A 12,066-nucleotide genomic window follows, 5' to 3' on the forward strand; every position below is an offset into this window, starting at 1 on the left:
GTGTGATGATTCTGTACTGGTTCTAACATGTACACAGGAAAAGAGGAGAGAGGAATGTTAAGCTTCCCTTATGGGCTAAAGTGCTGACATTGGTTTTCTGCTCCAATTAAAGTCAGACCTTGAGTATTTAGGATGATGCTCTCTGTCCAGATGAACTTTGGCAAAGTGCAGGAGGATGGGAGGCCAAGATGCCTTGACCCAGCAGCAGATGTCAACACTAGGATGGTCCAAATGAATGCAAGTTTATCTCTCTCTTTCTCTATGGGAGACCTCAGGAGATATCTCACAGTCTGACACCAGATGCTGGTCAGATTATATCCAGATGTTCGATAAACATGTGTCAGCAGTCAAAGAGACCTACTCTTATTGGGACAAAATAACTTTTTCCAATGTGTAGTAAAAATATAACTCTGTGGTTGTTTAAATACACCTTAGGGTGCTTTATTTTTCTTAAGCACAGAGAAAGTTCAGGTCAAGCAATTGTTTCATGTGCTTGCAGTCTCTCTCAGAGAAAAGAATGGCGAGAGAAAGGGAATGAGACAGTCTCTCCAGTCCCCTTTGCTTACAAATGATATTTCTTGGTGGTTTAGGATTCCATCACCTGATTTGAAGACTGTCTAGGTTTTGGTTCTTTCTTTCTTTCTCTCTCTCTTTCTTTCTTCTGAGGAACTTCTTTTTTTTTTACACAATTTTTTAAATTTAATTATTTTTCAAGTACAGTTTTCTGTCTATTACTCCCATCCCATCCCATCCCCCGTGCTCCCCCCTAATGTTAACAGTCATAACCTATTTTCTACTGAAGAATAACCAAAATGTTTTCTTGTGTGTTCAGTGCTAAACCTTTGTTTTTCAACTTTGTTTATCAATGGAGGTTGATACTTCAACCTCCATTCACTGAGTGCCTGCCTTTTGAAGTGGGCAGTGGACAGGGGGGAGGCATCAGTGAACTGTGTGTGACATCAGTGACAGCTGTGAGCTTTTAAGAAACTCATGGTGAAGTAGCAGAGACAGACCAGTAAACAGGAAATTATAACACTCATGGAAACACTGTGATAGAGGAAGATTAAGATGCTATGGGAGGAGAGGGGTTCACTAGATTCAGCTTGGAGAAGCCTGAGAAAGCTTCCAGAAGAAACAGCTACAAGAGATATGGGGTACAGGAACAAGGAAAGTCAAAGTGAGACTCCTGTGTACCTTAGGCCAAGGAAGCATGCCGTGCCAGAACTATGTCAGTAGCTATAAAGCACACAGATTTAGATTAGGAGGTAAATAACTAAAACTGTAAAAGTAGATCGGGCTTCCCCAGAAAGCAGCAAGTTTTAAATTATTAGAAGTATACAGATACTGGCTTAACATTTCAGGGAATTACACAAATAGATTTTTCTACTGGGTGAGAGGATGTACTGGGTCTAGGGTCCCAGTCCCAGAGCCCCCTCAAATCTCTAGAGGCAGAGTTTGGGAGTATGTGTTTGTTGCTAGAGCTCCCTAGTTAGTCGTTAGGCAAATCAAAATCACAATAAAATACTACTTCACATCCATTAGGTATAGAGAAGGATAAGGATAGCTACGAACAAACAATAGTGAACAGCATTCCCACCAAGACGGAGGTATTGGTAGGAAACCTTCACTTCCCTGCATAACCAAAAGGAGAAAAACAACCAATCTAAAATCAATAAACAACCAGAAGTGCCAGAAAATCAAACTGCATAAAACTCCGACAACCAAGGAATTAAAGAAACAGTCAAAGAGAACAATCAGACCGGTAAGGTAGCAAACTGAGAGAAACCAAGGTGGGGCGGATGACCTGCGGACAGTAGGCTGCTTGGTGGGAGCTGACTTAAGGGGAAACTGAGACTCCGAGGTGGTTGTGGACTACAGCAGTTGCTGCAATGGGAGAAACTCCCCGTCTCACACTAGTTCATTGAAAAGTGCGCTAGAAACAAGCAGGCAAGGTGCATGTCTCCTCTCTGGCCCCTCCCCACCCAGGCAGCACTGCAGCAGCAAGGAGGGTTGCCCTGCCTGGTTGAATTCTGAAGACCTCTGCCCCCTCACAACTTATCAGGGGCCCCAAACAAAGAAATAGGGCCAAAATGAAAGAACAGTGCAAAACCTAAAAAACAGAGCTAAGCCAGGAGGATATAGCCAACATATCTGGTGGAGAATCTAAAGCTCTGGTAATTAAAATGCTCACAGAACTGATTTAGCTTGGTTGAAAAATGAAAGAACAAGTGAAAGATACCCAGAATGAAATAAAGCAAAATATTCAGGGAACCAACAGTGATAAGAAGGAAACCAGGACTCAATCAATGATCTGGAACAGATGGAAGAAATAAACATCCAACCAGATCAGAATGAAGAAAGAAGAATCCAAAAAAAATGAAGTGAGGTGAAGGTATCTCTGGGACAACCTGCAATGTCCCAATATCCAAATTATAGGGGTGCCAGAAGAAGAACACCAGCAAGAAATTGAAAACTTGTTTGAACAAATAATGGAGGAAAAGCCCCTCAATCTGGCAAAGGAAATACACTTCCAGGAAATCCAGGAAGCTCAGAGAGTTCCAGAGAAGTTGGATCCAAAGAGGAACACACCAAGGCACATCATCATTAAGTTACCCAAGATTAAAAACAACAAGACAATCTTAAAAGCAGCAAGAGGGAAGGAAAGAGTTACCTACAAGGGAGTGCCCATAAGACTATCTGCTGATTCCTCAAAAGAAACCTTTCAGCTAAGAAGGGGCTGGAAAGGAAGGACCTACATCCAAGATTATCCAGCAAAGCTATCATTTAGAATGGAAGGGCAGATAAAGTGCTTCCCAGATAAGGTCAAGTTAAAGAAGTTCATCATCACCAAGCCATTATTATAAGAAATGTTAAAGGGACTTATCTAAGAAAAAGAAGATCAAAATATGAGCATTAAAATGACAACAAACTCACAACTATCAATAAATGAAATTAAAAAAATAAAAGAAAAAATAATGAAAACAAAAACTAAGCAAACAACTAGAACAGGAACAGAATCAGAGAAATGGGCATAATGTGGAGGGTTTTCAGTGGAGAGGGAGAAGGGAGGAATGGGGGGGAAAGGTATAGAAAAGAAGAAGCATAACTGGTAGGCATTAAATAGATGGGGAGAGGTCAAAAATGGTATAGGAAAGATAGAACTCAAAGAACTTATACGCACAACCCATGGACATGAACTAAGGGGCGGATGCTGGAGGGTTGGGGGGTGCAGAGTGGAGGAGGGATAAAGGAGGAAAATTGGTAAAACTGTAATAGCACAATCAATAAAATATAATTTTTTAAAAACTGAAAAATAACAAACATTGGCAAAGATATGGAGTAATGGATTCCTTTATATTGTTGGTAGGAAAAATGGTGTAGCTGCTGTGGAAAATGTGGTACTTCTTCAATAGTTAAACATAGAATTATAGCACCCAGTAATTCTAGTATGCACCCAAAGAAATTGAAATCAGGGACTCAAACAGACATTTGTATACACCCTTAGTTCATAGTAGCATTATTCACAATAGCCAAAAGTTAGAAACAACCAAAATTGCCATCAGTGATTGAACAAGTAAGCAAAGTGGTGATATGTTATTCAGCCATTAAAAGGAATGGAATTCCTTGGCTGGTGTAGCTCAGTGGATTGAGCGCGGGCCTGGGAACCACACGATCGAGGTTCGATTCCCAGTCAGGGCACATGTCTGGGTTGCAGGCCAGTTCCCAGCAGGGGACTCATGAGAGGCAACCATATATTGATATTTCTCTCCTTCTCTCCTTCCCTTACCCTCTAAAGATAAATAAATAAAATCTTTTTTAAAAAAGGAATGGAATTCTGATACATGCTACCCCACAAAGACATTAGGCTAAGTGAAATAAGCCAGAATTCTGATACATGCTACCCCACAAAGACATTAGGCTAAGTGAAATAAGCCAGACACAAAAGGACAAATGTATGGTTCCACTTAGATGTCATACCTAGACTAGGCAAAAGAAAGCAGTCTAGAAGTCCTCAGGCATGAGATAGGGGAATAGGAGTTCTTGTTTAATGATTACAGAGTTTCTATTTCTTTAGAAAAAGATTGGAAATAGATAGTGGTGATGGTTGGACAACAATGTGAATGTACTTAATGCCACTGAATTATACACTTAAAAGTGGTTAAAATGATAAATTTATGTTATATATATATTTTACCACTATATATATATATACACACACATATATATATATATGTATATATATATATAATCTCCCTAGTTAGTTGTTAGGCAAATCAAAATCACAATAAAATACCACTTCACACCCATTAGGTGTAGAGAATGATAAGGATAGCTACTAACAAACAATAGTGAACAGCATTCACTATATAATTCTCTAAATTATATATATATAATATATATATAAATTATATATATATAAAAGTTCCTTGGGTGGTTTTTATTTAATCTTGAACTGGGGAAATGCTTACTGATTTTAGAGAGAGAAGATGGGAGAGAGTGAAGGAGGGAAAGGCAGAGAAAAGCATCAATGTGAGAGAGAAATGTCGATCAGTTGCCTCTCAAGGATTGAACCCCCAACCTAGGTATGTGCCCTCACTGGGGATAGAACCCACAACCTTTTGGTGTATGGGATGATGCTCAACCAACTGAGCCATCTGGCCAGGGCTCTCCTGGGTGATTTTGAAGAAGTTGGTCCATAGAGCAGTAGGGAGGCCCACTGGGCCCATACAACTCTAGGAATTTCAGAGACTAAAACAGTCAAAATGTTTGCATGTCATTAAGTTTAAAACTGTAGCATCTTCTAAACCTTTTGGGGATTTAAGACAATAAATGGCCTCCCTCTGCTGAAAACAGTCAGTGAAATCCAAGGTCTTTCTCCAGGGAGGGTGGCACGTTAGGAGTATTTCAGCTTTTGTTGTCATGAATCTCTTATGCAGAATTTCATTCGTTACTATCACAGCTACACAGCAGAAGCCAACAAACTCCCACATTCCCTTTGGTTGGCACCCCAAATTTCCTATGCACATATGCACTTCGAATTTTTGGACTTAATTAGCTTCCAAAAGGTAGGAAAGGAGGAAGTGGGTACAGGTGAGTGTCTTAGCTTGGGTTCCCTAAAAAGCAGTCTAAAACAAAGGCTTGAGTGCAGGTAGGTTCCTTTGGGAACTGGTCCTGAGGAGCAGGGATGAAGGATGGGGGGATAAACAGGAAGGAGTGAAAGTCTATTTTAAGAATCATTATTTAGTTGGACATCTCTATGGGCCATAAATAATCTTGTAGGACATTTTGAGGAGTTGTACAAATGAGAAGCCACCTAGGAACTGAAAAGGTGAAATATTTTTCCCCAGCTCAGTTTCTTATTGTCAAGAAGGAACTTCTTGCATTACACACATTGGGTTGAGTGTGCAGGGACTCAGAGAAGGCCCTGGCAGGAAGCAAGAGGCAAGTGGTCCAGGGCCAAGACCTAAGGGGGAGCATCACAGACTAGGTCTGTGTGAATCTGTTTGACTGTGGGTTGACCTCATGTGTAGAGCAGCAGGTGCAGTAAGAAGCTAGGCCGAGAGGAGGGAAGTGGTGTGCAAAGACAGTCTGGTGTAACAAATAATCCTGCAGTTCTAAGGAAGTTTGTGACTACCACGTGGATCCACAAACTTCCTGGGAAACCCAGAAGGGCTGCCCATGAAGCACTTGCTCAATCCACAGACTTGAAAGGGGGAAGTGTCAATTTCACTCATAAGTGAATAGTGTTTGTTTGAGTTATAACTTTGACCCCCTGCAAGTCATAGCAAATAAAATAATAAACTTTATTCTTTTTCAAAAATATATTTTGTTGATTATGCTATTATAGTTGTCTCATTTTCTCCACTCCTCTCCACCCTGCGCAGCCCCTCCCGCCCACATTCTCCCCCTTTAGTTCATGTCCATGTGTCATACATATAAGTTCTTTGGCTTCTGCATTTCCCATACTATTCTTACCCTTCCCCTGTCTATTTTCTACCTGCCATCTATGCTACTTTTCCCCCTGTCTCCCCCACCCACTTCCCTGTTCATATCCCTCTATGTGATCTCTATTTCTGTGGTTCTGCTCCTGTTCTAGTTGTTTGCTTGGTTTGTTTTTGTTTTTGTTTTAGGTGTGGTTGTTAATAGTTGTGACTTTGCCATCATTTTTCTGCACATGTTTTTTATCTCCCTTTTCTTAGATAAGTCCCTTAAACATTTCATATAATAAGGGCTTGGCGATGATGAACTCCTTTAACTTGACCTTATCTGGGAAGCACTTTATCTGCCCTTCCATTCTAAATAAAAGCTTTCCTGGATAGAACAATCTTGGATGTCCTTGCATTTCATGACTTGGAATACTTCTTTCCAACCCCTTCTTGCCTGCAAGATCTCTTTTGAGAAATTCACTGACAGTTTGATGGGAACTCCTTTGTAGGTAACTCTCTCCTTTTGTCTTGATGCTTTTAAGATTCTCTCCTTATCTTTAATCTTGGGTAATGTAATTATGATGTGCCTTGGTGTGTTTCTCCTTGGATTCACCTTCTTTGGGACTGTCTGGGCTTCCTGAACTTCCTGGAAGTCTATTTCCTTTGCCAGATTGGGGAAGTTCTCCTTTATTATTTGTTCAAATAACTTTTCCACTTGTTACTCTTCCTCTTCTCCTTCTGGTACCCCTACAATTCAGATGTTGGAGTGTTTAGTGTTGTCCTGGAGGTTCCTAAGCCTTTCCTCATTTTTTCAAATTCTTGTTTCTTCATTCTTTTCTTTTTTAAAAATTTTTATTTATTCATTTATTTTTAGAGATAGGAAAAGGGGTGGGGGAGAAACAGGGAGAGAAACAGCAATGTGTGTTTGCCTCTTGTTTTCCCCATACTGCAGACCTGGTTTGCGACTCAGGCATGTGCCCTGACTGGGAATTGAACCAACGACTCTTTGCTTCAAAGTCTGGTGCTCAATCCACTGAGCCACACCAGCCAGGGCTCTTCATTCTTTTCTGATTGGATGTTTCTTTCTTCCTTCTGGTCCATACTGTTGATTTGAATCCTGGTTTCCTTCCCATCACTATTGGTTCCCTGTACATTTTCCTTTATTTCACTTTGCATAGCCTTCATGTCTTTCTTCATTTTGCAACTGAGTTCAATCACTTCTGTGAGCATCCTGATTACCAGTGTTTTGAACTGTGCATCTGATAGGTTGGCTACCTCTTTGTTGCTTAGCTGTATTTTGTCTGGAGCTTTGATCTGTTCTTTCATTTGGGCCATTTTTTGTCTTGATGTGCCTGTTACGTAGTGAGGGGTGGAGCCTTAGGTGTTTACCAGGGTGGGGTAACCCAAGTCTGTATGTTGTGATGCTATATGTGGGGCAGGGATCTGAGAAGGAACAATGGTGCTCGCTCTGCTCTCTGCTGGATTTTGGTCACTTTCTCCGCTACCCACGAGCAAATTGGGCCCTTCTGGTGCTGATTCCCATGTGGGTGGGCTTGTGTACATTCTAGGACCCTGTGGGTCTCTCTAATGAACTCTCCTGTGAGGCTGGGAGTTTCTCTCGGTACCTCATCCCTCACAGGTGTTTTTCATCAGTGGTTTGAGACTTTATTTCCTTGCATTGGGGCCCTGGGTTGTGCAGTCTGTCCCATTACCCAGTTTTGCCTGGCTTATCTGTGTGCAAAAGTGGGGCTGCCTGGTCTACCAGCTGCCTTGTGCACCACGCCCTGCTCCACAATCTGCCGCCAGCTGCTGCTTTCCCAGGAGCTCTCTTTGCCCCTGCTTCCCAACTCCACACCTCCTACCAGTCTGGATGAATGTGTCTTCTCTAATTACTTGCTTGTCAGACTTCCGTACAGTTCGATTATCTGGCAGTTCTGGTTGTTATTTGTTTTTAAATTGTTGTTGTCCTTCTTTTTGTTGTGTGAGGAGGCACAGTGTGTCTACCTATACCTCCATCTTGGCCGGAAGTCCAATAGACTTTATTCTTTCCATTATTCATTTATCTCAAGGGATGCAGTCACTGTTTTAAACACACTTTCCTGGAAACCTGCCACCTCTATTTCAAATAAGAGCTTGCTGCATGCTGACCTTGTATCCCAGGCTCCGCTCCTTCTGCTGCCTCCAATGCCCTGCTCTCTATCTTCCCCAAATTTGACCACAGCAGTGGGAGAAATAGGGTCTCTTATGTATCATGTCACCCCAAGCATGGCAAGAGGCCCTCTCAATTTATATGTATGCACAAGCCCATGCCTGTCCCATGTTCTCCTACTTAACCAGTTCTTTGTCTCTGTTTGGCTTAGGAGACCTTGTTGCCTAACTCTAGAGGGGTTCCACTGAACAATAGTGTCCTCAAAGGCCATGCATGACTGCAGCTCTGACACAGCCAGAGGGCACATCCACTCTTAACATATCTCTATGCCTCAGAATCTCTTGGCTCCACTGACCTCCTTCCTGGCTGTGAAGGACATCATCTCTTTCTCCAAAAGTGACTTACACCCAAATCAACTAACAAGTGGGCTTAAAAGCTATATCCTTTTAAGTATGACTCCTTGGGGAAGAACCACCCCAGTCTCATTCTAAAGGCCCAGGAAGACAGTTTCCCAAACCTCTGACATTCTAACAGGTCCCAAATTAACTGTGAAGTCAATCTTATCCATACTATACTTACTACAAGTACAATTGTTAAAAGAGATTTGTAGACATTAGACATTACAATGTTTGAAACAAAAATAGTTATTAAGAAAGGAAAGTAAACTCTCTCATGTCCTTACCAAATGTCAGTCAAAAGGTGCCATCTGGAAATGGTATAAATACGAGCTGGTCCCAGCACTGGCCAGCTTTGATCTCCCTGGTGCTCATAAATGGAATGCGGTAGGGATCCAATTCAAAGGCTGATTGCTTGGTCCTTATCCTTTGCTAGGTTGTCTTGTTGGAAGAGTGTGAGGTGAAACAATGTAGTTTCCACTGGGAGAATAGATGGAGGCTTGTCCTGTCTGGAGTTCCACCAGCATTCAGAGGAGAACTCCTCTTTTCCCTCCACATCTCCTGTAATTTCCCCAGCAGAGCTGGCTCCCAGGCTTGGAAGCTGGGTGAAAATTTTCACCTGAGAAATGAAAGAAGTCAATAGGACTGAGAACAGGAAGGAGAATAACCAATCAACAAAGCTACCCCATTTCATGTTTCCCTTGGCTCAGCCAAGTTGGGCCTCACCTTTTAGTAAATAAGGACTTCTCTTTGCTTCTTACGTGTTGTATCTTTTTTCCATCTGGTCCATAGAGAAAGCAACAAATGTGTCCAAGGACACATAGGTGGCAAGGGGCAGAGCCAAGATATAAAATGTAAGCAATCTGCACCTGGGAATGGTTCCCATTGAAGGGATCCCATGTCCCCAGAAAGTCACAATGATAGAAAGAGGCATCCATGACACCAATGAAACACTCCTTCTCCTGGTTTGTTCCAGATTGACTTGCCTATTGCCTATCTTCAATGACTTCATTATACTGCCTCTACTCACCAAATGTTCTAGCTTTTCTTCCCAATTCTTCCCTTCTGATGCCCACTGTTCTGGTCAAATTGGACAGTTCTGGATCGCAACTTCCCTTGTTTGGATTAATGCAACAATCTCTCTGCCCCTGGGGTCTTAATTTTCTTTCAACTCCAAAAGTATCCTGCATATAGCTACTGGAGTAAGCTTTCTGTAAAACAAATGGAATCACTTCATACCCCTACTTTAGAACCTTAGAGGCTCCTTGCTGCCCAGAAAATGAAGCTCAAACTCTTTGGCATGGTGCCCAAAATGTTTTCTACTTATCCCATCTGTTTCTCCAAACTTGTCTCCTGGCACCTAGGATCCTAGCTACATTAAAGTCACAATATTCCCCAAATACATCACACTGTTTAATGTGCTCAGTTCTGCCTTTCCATCTCTTCCTGTGAAACTCCTACACATCCTTCAAAATCAAACTGAAATACTTCCTTTGATAAGACTTTGTCTATTTCTCTTAGACCACTGACCTTTCATTACTTGGGGTCAGAAGCTATATCCTTTTAAGTATGTCTGGTACCCAGTACAAAGGTTGTACATTAGAAGTTCTTAATGAGGTTTTAGGAAATAATGTTTTATTGAGCACTTACTATGGATCAGGCCCTCTGCTAGTCCTTAGAAATGCAAAAATTTAATAACAAACACTCTTAGGATATTCTTTGGGGCTGAACAAGGAATGCTCTTCTTCATATATAGCACTCTTACTTCTTTGAAATTCACTTGCAACACCTAATACTTGTAATGGTGGTTACTGATACATACATGTTCTTTTAGTCACATGTGTCTCATTTTAGCAATGAGTTTGCTTCTAAAAATAGTAGATAAATTGTGTTTTTTTTTAAACTTTTATGTAACGAGCCCTTAAATTGAAAAATATCTTTGCCGGGTTTATTACAATGCACCAAATCTGCCTTGGCAGATAAATAAAACTCTGAAAAAAATAGATCCTTACACATACACATACATGTGGGTGTGTGAAAATTCTTCAGTGTACAGTGGGGCAGGCCCCAGGATCGCTTGCTGCTCATGAAAAACCTTTATCATGCATGCGTTATCTTTGGCTACTCAACTACTAAACTACAATCCTTAGTGATGGGAAATGAGGGATGAAAGGAAGAGAACATCTATTTACAGACAATGTTTCTTTTTAAAATGTTATTTACTTATTTAATTGTTCTTCAAGTATAGTTTTCTGCCTTTTACTCCCATCCCAGCCCACCCCCCCAGTGCTCCCCTCCTCCCTCCCATTTCCACCCCCCTTCATTGTTGTCCATGTGTCCTTTATACTAGTTCCTGTAAATCCTTCCCCTTTCCCCCTGAAATTCCCTCCCCTCTCCCTTCTGGTCACTGTCAGCCTGTTCTCTATTTGAGTGTCTTTGGTTATATTTTGCTTATTTGTCTGTTTTGTTGTTTAGGTTCCTGTTAAAGGTGAGATCATATGGTATTTGTCTTTTACCACCTGGCTTATTTCACTCAGCATAATGCTTTCCAGTTTCATCCATGCTGTTGCAAAGGGAAGGAGCTCCTTTCTTTCTGCTGCACAGAATTCCATTGTGCAAATGTACCACAGTTTTTGGATCCATTCATTTATTGTTGGGCACCTAGGATGCTTCCAGCCCTTGGCTATTGTAAATTGTGCTGCTATGAACATCGGGGTGCATAGGTTCTCTTAGATTGGCGTTTCAGTGTTCTTAGGATATGCTCCTAACAGTGGAATTGTTGGGTGAAAAGACATATTCATTTTCAGTTTTCTTAGAAAATTCCATACTGTTTTCCACAGTGGGTGTACCAGTCTGCAACCCCACCAAAAATAAACTAGGGTCCCCTTTTCCCCACAACCTCTCCAACACTTGCTGGTTGTTGTTTTGTTTATGATGGCCATTCTGACCAGTGTAAAGTGGTATCTTATTGTGGTTTTAATTTGCATCTCTCTGATAGCTAGCGATATTGGCATCATTTCATGTGTGTCTGGATCCTCTGTATGTCCTCCTTGGAGAAGTGTATAGACAATATACACTTGATGCCATGGTCTCAGAGAGGGAGTGAGAGGAGAACAATCAAGTATCTAATAGAAATAATAAATATAATTAACATTAGAATTAATAGAATTAAGCATGTACAAAGTACAGATGATTCCCTTAATTTTACTTCATTGAACATGGCCCATACAAAAATTAACAATGTCCACTACCTAGAAGTTTGCTCATTAGTAATCATCTGAAATTAAAAAACATACTTAGCTCAATGTAGAGATGGGGTTTTCCTTTGATGCTGTCATCATTTTGGACAAAGAGCCATTCCGAGGATGCAGAGAGATACATCAGATCCAGGTATCAAATTTGTAGAACCATTAGCGATGGGAACTGAAGGAAGCAGTGTCTGCCCTCTCCTTTCCCTTCTGTGCAGGTCCAGCTGGCTCACATTCTTAGCTGAAATATGGGTTGACAGGTTCTGCAGGGAGGCACACTCTTATTTTGATGAAGGCAGCACAAAGGTTCCTTCTCTAGTGGTCTGCCAACATCTCAAATGTGGTTT

The sequence above is a fragment of the Sturnira hondurensis genome, unplaced genomic scaffold, assembly GCF_014824575.4.
Source record: "Sturnira hondurensis isolate 20B ecotype Veracruz unplaced genomic scaffold, ASM1482457v3 Scaffold0002840, whole genome shotgun sequence".
Taxonomy (NCBI): Eukaryota; Metazoa; Chordata; class Mammalia; order Chiroptera; family Phyllostomidae; genus Sturnira; species Sturnira hondurensis.